The sequence below is a fragment of the Zootoca vivipara genome, chromosome 4, assembly GCF_965207765.1.
Source record: "Zootoca vivipara chromosome 4, rZooViv2.hap1.1, whole genome shotgun sequence".
Classification (NCBI taxonomy): domain Eukaryota; kingdom Metazoa; phylum Chordata; class Lepidosauria; order Squamata; family Lacertidae; genus Zootoca; species Zootoca vivipara.
Window position 1 is genome coordinate 63,656,526 of NC_142587.1, and position 12,450 is coordinate 63,668,975.

The following is a 12,450-nucleotide window of genomic DNA, read 5'->3' on the forward strand; positions in this document are numbered from 1 at the left end:
AGAGCAGAAGCTGCTGCAGGCTTGCTCGGAATGGCTTAACCATCCGAGAAGAATTTCACTAAGAGGTGCCTTATATGCCAGAATTGGTGATAAAAAAAACCGCTTCCCTCTGCTCCAGAGAAATAAAAAAGAAGCCCTGTGTGCAGGGCGGGGGCAAAGCCTTTGGAATGGTGCTGTTCAACGGCGGCATTAGAACAGCAGTTTAAAACAATGACACAGTCCCCCAAGGCAGGCCACAGCTGTACACACACTGAGCACATTTGGGGAGAAATGGGGAATGGGGACAGAGAGAGAGAGAGAGAGAGAGAGAGAGAGAGAGAGAGAGAGAGAGAGAAGAGAGAGAAGAGAGAGAAGAGAGAGAAGAGAGAGAAGAGAGAGAGAGAGAGAGAGAGATTTGCAGAAAGCCTTTATTCCTCTTCTCATTTCCCAGGAAAGGCTTTGTAACATATGCTATTAATTCATTGTGAGTGGGTATGCAGTATGTTTAGTATACAAAGTAAAATTTTAGTTTCATCCCATTGATTTTAATGCCAAAGCGTCCTGGACAATGTTTCTGAAATATATTTCACTTAGGATTGATATCTTTGCCCATTTTTGTAACTATGTTGATTTAAGTATCTGGTTGTTTCATTAAAATAAATAAATTGCAGTGCAATCCCATCTTTGATTTACAAAGGCTAGGATGAAGGTGGACTGTTACTAAACCCCTTATACAGGCTTAAACCCTAAACGTCTGGTACCATTTGCCTCCAGACACATATAGCGAACATGTGGAAAAGGAAATGGGGTTGCACCCACTCGCCTCACCTTCAACCTCCACACATGCAATGGAGAACCTACAAGTCACCCTGGATGAACACAATAACTGCATGTGGCTGGAACTGTCAAAAGTGCCTGGAAAGCAGGCACAATCAGGATTTCGTATCATGTAGCCACAGATCCATAGCATCAAGTCAAAGTTGGTTGGCAGTTACTGGTCACTGCCTTTTACATACGGGTTGGGCAGTTGTTTTATCTATGACAGAGGTGGCCCTCCAAAAGGCTGCTGGATTCCATCTTCCATCAGTCCCCAGCTAGTGGTCAGGGATGATGGCAGCTGTAGTCAAACAACATCTGGAGGATGTTAGCCACCCCTGGTCTATGGTATCTGCTTGTATCTATGAATATGGCCAGTGGAATACCTGGTCTATGTTCCTATTGAGAAGCTTGAAGTCAGTGGCACTGCTGGTTTCAAAGCTGTAAGTGCACAGGGCAGCTCAAGCCAGTTTGCTTCCTCGGGAGCAAAGGACAAAATGTAACCTCTCCTCTCATTTTTTGCACAGAGTAAACCGAATCTTACTTCAGCACTGGCAATGGGTCAGTGTCTTGCACTGCAGGCTTAACTTGGGGGGGAGGGTGTTACCAGAGCAAACCACATAGCTCAGTTCTCTAACATCTCACTGCTGTTCCCCACCATCTGCCACCAGAGGAAGCCATCTCACACTGCCAAATGATTAAGCTGGTCCTGTCCAGGAGCGCAGGAAGGATTCTAGAAGCAGGCAAATACTTTTCCATTTGCATAGCCTGGTCAGCCTGCATCAGTTCTGTCTATGCTGCTTGATTGATCCCTCTCAGATTAGTAGAGCCAGTCATTTCCAGGTCGGGCTGGGAAAGGTCCCTTGCTTGAAATCCTGGACAGCCCCTGCCAGTCAGTGAAAACAATACTGAGCTAGAGAGATAGTTGGCAGATACCCAACAATTAGAGCCAATAAGAGATGCTATGGAGAGGCTTGCAGGGTCCAAGTCTGAGCATTCATTGCGGAGTGAAGTGGGAATGGCTTTGCTGTGCATCCAAATGTTCAGTCGTCTCTTGAATTTAACAGAGCTCTTTTGGCCTCTGCTATCTTATGGCAATGAGCTTCACACATTAATAATGCATAGGGGCCAGTTTTAAATATATTGCCTTTTAGAGACATTAAGGTCCTCTTGTGCCTCTATTATTAGAATGGGAAACAGGGTGTAGATAATTTACTTTCATTCATTATTTTTAATGCGTCTGCCATGGCCCTTATTCTTTGGCTCTGTAAATTAGGCATCCAGTATTTTCATTCCATCTTCATCTTGGGGGCTTTCCATGCTGATAGCACATGGCTTTTCTCTGTCTCTGGGCACCTTCAGATTCAGCTGTTTCTCTGAGATAGGCTGAACCTGGCGCCCTTCAAATGTACTGCAGCTCCCAACCTTGAGACATGCTGACTGGCGCTCTTGGGAGTTGTAATCCAAACATCTGGAGGCTGCCCATTTAGGGGAAGGCTAGATGAACAGTCATAGTTCTACTATTCCTGGTGAAGAATCCTCAAGGATGTATACAAAGCAATTATAATACCAGATTGTTACTTTATAGTAGGACTGAACATTTCAGTTTGTAGATTCAATGTACAGCACCCCAGTGGGGCTTTGCAGAGGGGTGAGGTTGCTGTCTTGATCAAAGACCTGTTGCTCACACTGACCACAGTGGAAAGAGGAGCAGGAGTATTGGGATTGATCCAGGCTGATGATCGTGCCAATTCCAGCAGTGAGGCTGGCTTGAGATCCTGGAGGTTCCTGGCTAGCTCAGCCCTGCCATCTCCTCAAAATGCCCAGCGGAGGCCTTTCTGATTGCTCCCACCAGCCTCCAGGCCTGACGTTTCATCTTAGATGAAGCATGATGAAAGCAGAGGCCAATGGTCCAACCAATGGTGCAATCAAGCCTGTATATGTCTACTCAGATGCATGTCCCATTGGATTCAAGGAATTGTTCACACTTCCATTTGCCCCATGCCTAGATAGCACAAGTCTGAGCAGTTTTCAACTACATCTGCAGTTTCTAGTCCAAGCGATTTTCCACTTGCGCTGTTCCTTTCCCAGGAAAAACCTGTTCTTTGGTGCTAAACTGGAGCAAGAGTTAATCCATAGTAAACCTGAATTGCCGTTTGCTCTGATTGAGCACTTAAGAGCAGTTTCCCCCAGGGAAAAGCAGTGGGACAAGATAAAGTTACTCCCAGATAAATGAGTTTAAGGTTTGCAACCTAAAGCACATGTGTGACTAAACCTTCTTTAGCTGTTTTAGATGGTGAGAGAAGGAAAAGTACTGTACATGCTTAGTGTACAGTTGCAAAGAGAACCAGATGCAGACAGATCAAAATAGATTTTCCTAGAGCAGAAAAAAGGCATTCATTTCAGTGAAGTCTATTTATCTGCCAAATTGTAATGTATTTCCAGCTGGGTTGGCTATGGCTAGGCTAAAAAGAAAATTCAGGATTATTATTATTATTATTATTATTATTATTATTGAAAGGCAAAACATATTTATTTCACTTTCCCTTGGCTCTTTGGGGAAAATGGCTGATTTATATTTGCTCAAGCTTTCAAGATTTCACATCTAAAAAGAAACTGGGCCAGGGAAGCTGATTCAAGTTCCAAACAGCTGGAAATGAGATGGTGACGACAGTAAGGGAGGAGGCTAAAGTGGAAATCTTAATCCACTTCAAAACTGAGCTTTCTCTAATATAATACAGAAGCCCCTCACATTTGCATGTACCTCACATTTACAGGTTAGTGGCAGAGCCATTCATGGGATTACTGCAAGCTCAGAGTTGCTACTGCTACCGGTAGTTGCCCATACCATTATTTCACTTCTCCGGTCATATGGCAATCTGCATCTTCCCATGTAGTCCAGCATCCTGTTCTCACATTGGCCAGCCTATGAGAAGCCCGTAAGCTTGTGATTCCTAGCAGATGGCATTCATGGGCATACTGCCTCTGACATCAGGTGTAGAACATCATGTGTCCCAGTGGCCTCAGAGTGCAGCAGCCATCACAAATCAGAGACTATGGGAATCTCCAGCTAAGGTGTTGGACCCTGAGCCTCCTGCTGGAGACTGAGAAACCACTGAGCCTGAACTGACAGGCAGGAGCCCACAGGGTGCAAAGCATAACTGGTGAAGGATGCGGCTCAGGAAGGTGTGCTACCTGGGTAGAGCCCCGAGGGCCAGGTAAAGAAACAGGGGTTGCACATGTCAGTGTTTGAAAAAAGCAAAGGGTTCTGACTTCCTTTGTCTCCTCAGACCCTTGTCGGCATAAAAGAGTCCATGAGAAGAGTGTCTTTGCAGAGTATTTTCTGCTTTTATTCTTAAAAGTCTTTATCTGCAAAACGACCAACCAACTGTACACACATCAACACTACCAGCTTTCTCCAACCAACCCACACAACACCAACACTAACATTGACCACTCTATTATATATACAGGTACAATTAGGTGAAAGGTTGCATGAGTCTAGGCCGCTGACTCATCCTGACTTAGTTCTTTTAGCATTAAATAAACAGTGGCCAATTTTTAGCCATGACAGCACGTTGGTCCCCTGGGCCTGAGATTTCCTATTTCTGATCTAACAGAAGTAGAGCTACCAGTGAACTGTCCAAGACAATATTCCCTCCCCCTTCCACTTGCAGAAGATGACTAGACTTGCAGTTGAATTGGATGGCACAGCTGAAGGTGGCAAACTAAATTAGGGGACACTGAGCACGATACATGGCTCACTCAGCTCCATCTTCTAACACCTTTGTGCCATTTCCCTCCCTGCAGCATTTGCTGCCTGAGGCAACTGCCTCATCCTTCCTATTGGTAGGGCCAGCTCAGAGCTATATATTACAGGAGATCCGTGCCACATGGCTGCTGCCAAAAACCACAGCCGTGCATCTCTTCCTCCTTTCTTCCTTGGTAATTCAAAATATTTTTTCAGTATATTTCCATTTTCTAGTGTCTTTATCTTACTTCTTTACAGATATTAATCCCTTCCTTCCCAGTCCTTCCAATAACTCTTTTTTCCATTTGTTTTCTCTTTACTGTCTTCCACAAAACCAATTAAAGGCAGGTATTTTGACCAGTTGGCAAATCTCCCTCCCTCTTCTTTGAAAATGGGAGCTTATTGCCACAGTTCTGCACATCTGAAATGATTTGGGGCGTGGCGTAAAATCCCTTTACTACCACATAAAACTTGCCAAGCTAACAAATGAAACTTTGTGAAAGAAGCTGCAGAGCTGTCCAGATGTCCAGAATAAAAGTGACCTAATAGGAGATAATGATGAAAAGGAGCCATCATCTCAGGGCGTATTCAAACCTCAAAAGCAAAAGTGGGCAGTGGAGATATATCAGTAGAGATAGAAGGAAACAAAACAACATTGCTAATTAGGGAAGAAACACTGGCCATTTCTGAACTTGACTGTAATGGCAAATAATGGATCTGTCACTTGACAGAAGGGATTCATTCAAATTGATTGAACAGAACTTTATAGTCTAATTGTTGTTGCATATCATTAGAAGTAATTAAGGTGTTCACACTGTGCATCACTTACAGGGCATATTCCTGAATTATCTGTGAGCAGATTGTGTGTCTATGGATGCGGTTCGCAGTTGCTTAACACAGCAACAAAAGAAATTTTAACATGTGGCTTAATTTGCAAAACTTATTTGCATTTGATGGAGTATGCGATGCTAGCCTGTGATAGCTTATGCCAGAATAAATTAACCTTCAAGACGCTACAATTCTGCTTTTCTTTTTCTTCCTCCAGAGCTCTCCTGTAAATAGCTATCAGCACCACATGAACTGTCTCCTCAGGTAGATAATGTTGTTTGGCTTCTCTGATTGGAAGGCATTGATTCTATATTCTTTCTTTCTTTCTTTCTTTCTTTCTTTCTTTCTTTCTCTCTCTCTCTCTCTCTCTCTCTCTCACACACACACACACACACAGAGAGAGAGAGAGAGAGAGAGAGAGAGGAGGAATCTATTATTTTATTGCCTGCAAATACTCAATTGCTAGGGAAATTCAATTTATGTGCTGTTGTTTTTTAGAAAGGCTGGGAGTGTGTTTTTATAATGAATACCCCAATGGATCTTAGATATTCCAGAGAAGATTTAGATATCTGCTAGAACTGCCCAGTTATAAAGTCCTTTGTGAGAAAACTGGTAGATTTATCTACCAGAACTCATGATGTGGACCCCACCCCCATGACTGTTCTGTTGGGTTATCTGTATATTAGCCTTGAGGAAGGGAAAGAGTCAGTATGAAATCTAACAAATACAGCACAATTATTTGTAGCACAAAAATGGAGAAACAGTTCCCCATCTACGATAAAGGAATATTTGGCAAATAAGCTCCTGAAATTACTAAAAAGTGGTGTGGAAGACGAAAGTCATAAGAATTTTACAATCATTGGTTTCTGTTTATTGAATATATGAAGAATAGATTTGGCATGGTTATTGACAAACATGGAAACTTCTCTATGTGGTGAATAATAAACATACAAAAATAAATATTTGTGTGGTGTATTTCCAACTATGACAGAGGTTATTATCGATATATTATTTATAAAGTTGTATGTCAATATTAAAAGTGAATGGACAGAGTCTTTTTTTAAAAAGTATTAAGATTTAATAAACACAAGTTAAAACTATCTGCTGAGCATCCAATTCATGGGACGCTGTGAGGTCTGTTGGCTTCTCCTCACCAAGGTATTTGCTCCCTGAGGTTAAGGACAAGATGGCTCCCATTCCACATACAGAAGCCAACTGGGCTCACAGCTGAATTTCACTTTGACACCAGTCGGGGCCAGTCTTCCGCTGTACCCGAGCCAGTTTTGGATGGTCAGAACGTATTGTGCAGCATAGAAAGTGCTGTCCTTCAACAGACAAGAATGGCCAGAGGGCTTAGAAGAAAAATCACAGGGCTACCAACACTGTCCCACCAACATCTGTTGCTTGGGTGGTCATCTCACTTTGCCCAATAGCATGCATGCATTCATTCATTCATTCATTCATTCATTCATTTATAATATTTCCTACCTGCCCCTTGCCATAAGGTCCCAGAGCATGTTTCAACCCTGTAATAATGCAATATTTAAATCAGTTAAAACTTTTCCATAACTGAGTTGAACACTTAAGAAGGACTTTATTCTGTCACTGGGGGTAGATGGTAGTACAGAGAAGGCACATCTAGATGAGAACTATCTTGAAACACCCCAAGTTTCAAACTCTGATGATGGACAACACAATTATAATTGTTTTTCCTCTGGTTGCCTTGATATCAAAGCTCTTGCCAGCTGTAGATTATTGATTGTAGATGCATTTAAATTGGCCAGGAAAAATAAGGTTTTGTGGTGGATATTCTGCTACTAGAAATACTTATTTACAATATGTATACACCATCCAACAACAAAAAGTTTTCTGGACAATTTACAGTAAAAGTGAAAACTACAAATTATACCAGGACCTTCTCCAGCCTGGTGTTCCCTCCAGATGCTGTTGCACTAAAACTCTCATCATCCCTGTTGATTTGAAAGGCCTCAGGTTGGGGAAGGCTGAACTATACAAATTATCTCAACCAAAAAACAGCTAGAATAAATCCAACATACAATGCAAGACAGGGAATTGCAACAGTGCAAAATATCTAAAAATCACTAAACGTTCTTTTGTAAAACTGAGAGCCCTAGGAAAATAATAATAAAAACAAACAGTTTGCTCTAACAATAACAAGAAAAAGCAATATTGCATCATATTTTGACATTTAAATGAAGATTATACTTCAAGGTTGGAAGTATTTCCAATACTCAGAAAATTTTATTGCCCTTTCTACATTTGAACATTTATCTTACAATTGTCACTCTTTATAGGGTTGCCAGACTCAATAGAGGACAGGACTTCTGTGCCTTTAATTTCCAAGCAAAGGGTCTGCTGGTTTCTCTTTAAGGTTTCCAGACTCAAAAGAGAGCAGGGCAATTAAAGGCACAGATGTCCTGTCCTCTATTGAGTCTGGCAACCCTACCTCTTATTTGGATAGCTATTTGGACAAATAGACTGCTTATACTAAGATATGTGTTTACATCAGGATTAATGTACTATTCTATTGATAAGGTGAGCCGTCGTGGTTTCTTTCTCTTATATCTTATTTTTAATAAAAAATATTGTGCGCTTTAAAAAAAGTAAATTAAGAATTTGACTTTTTTAAAATAAAAATGGTTGCCCCACTTAACAAAATACAATCCAGAGCTCTGTTATTATTCATCCTCCTTACCTCTCTGCACCCACTGCAAGTACATGAATGTTTGCTCAAAAAAGGAAGTTGAAATGAATTACAGGATCGTGGTCCCAGGATAACTGACTGTAAAAAAAGGGGGAAGGGAGAAAATTAAAGCAGCTCATTGACTTACACATCAACAGATGGAGAAACAAGAGACTTTGAGAAACAGCTTCAGGAAAGCAAAATTAAACATAACAGATATGGCTTTCATTAACAAGAGCAGCAGTAAAAACTAATTTTCCATGGATGCAAATGGTTCCTCTGCTTGCTCTGCAGCACGCCATTTGGGGAACTTGGGTATTATGTTGGGAGGGGGTTCACCCGGGTTCAGTCTTTTATTGCCACAGCTCTCCGAGTCTGTCAATATTTGTAAAAGAGCATGTGCATATCTCAGGAGACAGATAGGTGTGTATTGGATTTCCATGGTGAGAATGAGAAGAACAGACATAAGCGGTAATGTAGGAGCCTGAGGAGACTAGCAGGGCCAAGTAAACAGCCTTGTTTCATTAGATGAGAAATGAATTCCCACTTCAAGCTCCATGGCTGGAACAGGCAGGGGTCTCTATTGACAAGCAGAGGCATAAGTACACGTAAGCACGCGTCAGGATGTTGTCTTGCTTCACTGACAGACAATCCCCTTGACATGAGCCAGCCACTTTCAGCCAAGAATAGTAACCATTACACAACTCTCCTGTGGGACAGCCTGCAGAGGCCGGGATGTGGCTGTTACTACGGTACAGAATGTAGCACATTGAAAACGCTCTCTGGAGAGAGAGAAAGAGAGAAAGAAAGAGAAAGAAAGAAAGAAAGAAAGAAAGAAAGAAAGAAAGAAAGAAAGAAAGAAAGAAAGAAAGAATTATACCCACTTCCTTGAGGAAATAAACTCCCATAAGTGTCAGATTTCCAGTATCTTATTCTTTATTTACATTAAGACACCTGGGTATAGGGTGGTATATACATTCAATTAATAATAATAACAACACCACACAGGGCTTTGCCTTTCCTACTTTCTGCCACCAGTTTCGGAATGAGTTTAATACTTGTCTAGTTATGTCTTGCTCTCTTTTAGTACGCTGCCACAATATTTTTGAATGATGGGCAGACTGCAAAATAATCATTGCATATTCACAATTTATTTTTGGCATCTTCTCAAGAGGCACAACCCTGCTTAAAAAGTCAGTTGTTAATACAATATTAGATTCATCTTTTGAATGTATCGATGAATTCAGATGATCCATAGCTCTAGTGCTAATAGCTATTCACAATAGTACCATTATGCAGAACACAGAAAATCCCCTGCAAAGGTTTTAAGGACATGCAAACAGCATACATATCTATTTTAAGGAAAGAGAAGGAAACCTAATAAAAGCATTATTTCACAGATGATTCATTTTTACTCATTTCTCCAGTCACTTCACTTGCACTTCAACTGCAGTAGAATATTCAAACTGTAGCTTCTTTCTTGTTTTATTGTTTTCTAACCAAACCTCCAGAAAGGGTCATAGCTCAGGGGTAGAGCACACTTTCTGCATACATAAATTCCCTGATTCCATCTCCAGCTAAGACTTGGAAAGGCCCATCCAAACCCTGGAAAGCCACTGCCAACCAGTATAGGCAATGTTGACTTAGATGGTCTAAGGTTCTTAGATGGACGGCGGGTTCTGCAAATGCTGGGCACGCTGGGTTCAGGACTATCTCCCACTGGGACTACTGCAATGCGCTCTACGTGGGGCTACCTTTGAAGGTGACCCGGAAACTACAACTAATCCAGAATGAGGCAGCTGGACAGGTAACTGGGAGTGGCCGCCGAGACCATATAACACCGGTCCTGAAAGACATTGGCTCCCAGTATGTTTCCGAGCACAATTCAAAGTGTTGGTGCTGACCTTTAAAGCCCTAAACGACCTCGGCCCAGTATACTTGAAGGAGCATCTCCACCTCCATTGTTCAGCCCAGACACTGAGTTCCAGCTTCGAGGGCCTGTGGAACGCCCTCCCATCAGATGTCAAGCAAACAAACATCATCTGACACTTAGAAGACATCTGAAGGCAACCCTGTTTAGGGAAGTTTTTAATGTTTGATGTTTTATCGTGTTTTAATATTCTGTTGGGAGCACTTTGGTTTCATAAACTAGTGGTATTTCATGTATTTTACAGACATCATAGCCTGCATTGAGGAGGAGGTCAGGAGAAAGATGGGGGGGGGGAAGCTCAGTAATATGGAATGCAAGAACCCCAGTTTGCTTTCCTAAGAACAGATCAACAAAAGGAGAATCTGATCAAAGGTCCATTTAGTCCTGCATTCTGTTCTCACAGCGGCCACAAGCTTCCAACTTCTGATTCCCAGTAACTGTTCTTCATCGGCATACTGCCTTCAGCAGTGGAAGCAGATTACTAGTCAGGTATAACCTTTTCGTCCATGAATCTGTCTAATTTGTCTCTTCCCACCTACCCCCACCTAAACAAACAAACAAATACAACATATATTTATTCGAATCTAGCCAGGATCTTTAACTTAAACCTGTGGTTTAAGATCCCAGTGTGCTCCAAAGCTGAAAACTAAGGCTTTCCAGTTTAGACGTAATGAGAAATTATGATTAAAGATGAGACACATTTGGACACATTTTAGAGCATACAGTTAGGCATGGCAGGTCAGCCTATCTTCATTCTAGATCACGAAAGAAGAGTGTTGACATGTGGAGAATGTGGTAGGATGGAAGCCCTGAAGATGTGCTTTAAAAATCCCAACTTGAGTGGAAAGTCAAGTTCCAAGCTCCTTTCTTACTCTTGCTTGGCTGCAAAGAGGTGGGAGATATGGAAGGAAGCTGGTGGAAAAAGAAACCATAAGATGAGAGGAAAAGAACAAGGTTATGGGAAAATGCCTTGTAGGTTTTCCCAGGCTGCTTTGCCTCTTCCTTATCTCTCCTTCTCTGCAAACATGTGTGTGCATATCATCTTCACTCTCACATTAATAATATCCTGGAACTGATTAACTGCATTCTTTAATGCTTCTTTCCACTGAAGGATCGTCAGGAAAAGTGTATTTAGATACAGGGCGTGCATTTACCCAAAATAGAATTAATCCGGAGCATTTGGATTAATACATCCCTAATACTGTGAAAGGTAGCAAGGGGGAATTCTTTTTATTTATTTATGCAAATATAGTTTTGTTTGGCTTGCCCTACCCCAGGTCTTGAAGAGATCTCTCCCTCCATATAACAGACCTTCTTCCCTATGATAGCCCAGATGACCCCAAACTCCTGAACTCCTTGCATATTTACTGACGTTTTGATTTTTAATCCACTCAGTCCCAGCATTATTTCCACTCTCTTTTCTTTTGCAGCAGACAATCTCGGTTCTAAGCCCACCTATGCCAGTAGTGGCTGGCGTAGTAGGGCCGAGCCACAGAGCTGCTTAGGTTTTTGTTGCAATTCTGGCTTGCTTCAGTAAGGAATGGATAATGTGCATTGCAGACTCACCACCACCCCTGCCACGCCCATCCAGTTAATCTGCCGTGATGGATAAGCCGCTCTGCCCCACTACACCAGCCACTACTGCCCTATGTCCCACCCAGCTCTAGAATTTCCTCTCAACTCAGTGTTTATCCCTAAGGGCCAAGTCTAATTATTAGGCTGTAGTCCTTTACATGTGTGCCTGGGAGTCAGAGGTGCCATCAAGGGAATGGACATTCAGGGCTACACTCGGCAGAGTTAGCAGGACGACGTCCAAATGCAGCAGGGTTGACTTGCCACATTTCAAAGGAAGGGAAGCAGTCGCCTTGACAATCTAAAGCAGGGGTCCCCAAACTAAGACCCGGGGGCCGGATGCGGCCCAATCGCCTTCTAAATCCGGCCCACGGACGGTCCAGGAATCAGCATGTTTTTACATGAGTAGAATGTGTCCTTTTATTTAAAATGGATCTCTGGGTTATTTGTGGGGCCTGCCTGGTGTTTTTACATGAGTAGAATGTGTCCTATTTAAAATGCATCTCTGGGTTATTTGTGGGGCATAGGAATTCGTTCATAATTTTTTTCCAAAATATAGTCCAGCCCCCCACAAGGTCTGAGGGACCATGGACCGGCCCCCTGCTGAAAAAGTTTGCTGACCCCTGAAAGAGTCCCCTGCAAGGCCAGCAAGTCTAAAATAGCTGCTCTGCTGGTGGGAATAAGTCCTATGGAACTCAAGGCAGCTTACCTCTGCATAGACATGTACAGGATTGCCCTGCAGATTAGTTATCCATCACTTAAGCAACCCAGAATTACAGCAAATCCCTAATCAGACTTGAACAGAGCAAGAAATTAAGCAGCTTTGGCCCAGGGAGCCAAGAGAATGACAGAATTGCAACCTCGTAAACA

General features: G+C 42.3%; 1 long non-coding RNA gene across 2 annotated transcripts in view; it reads right to left on the reverse strand.

The window, feature by feature from the left end:
• The window catches only part of LOC148685969 (uncharacterized), a 30,820-nt gene that overhangs the window by 3,593 nt on the left and 14,777 nt on the right, over positions 1-12,450 (reverse strand). The window contains exons 2-3 of one of the 2 annotated variants that reach the window (XR_015949851.1): positions 8,091-8,177; positions 5,450-6,900 (exon numbers count right to left, since the gene is read on the reverse strand). This is a non-coding gene — a long non-coding RNA (uncharacterized LOC148685969). Of the gene's footprint in view, positions 1-5,449; positions 6,901-8,090; positions 8,178-12,450 lie in introns of those variants that run through there. The other variant, XR_015949852.1, reaches the window with a different exon arrangement.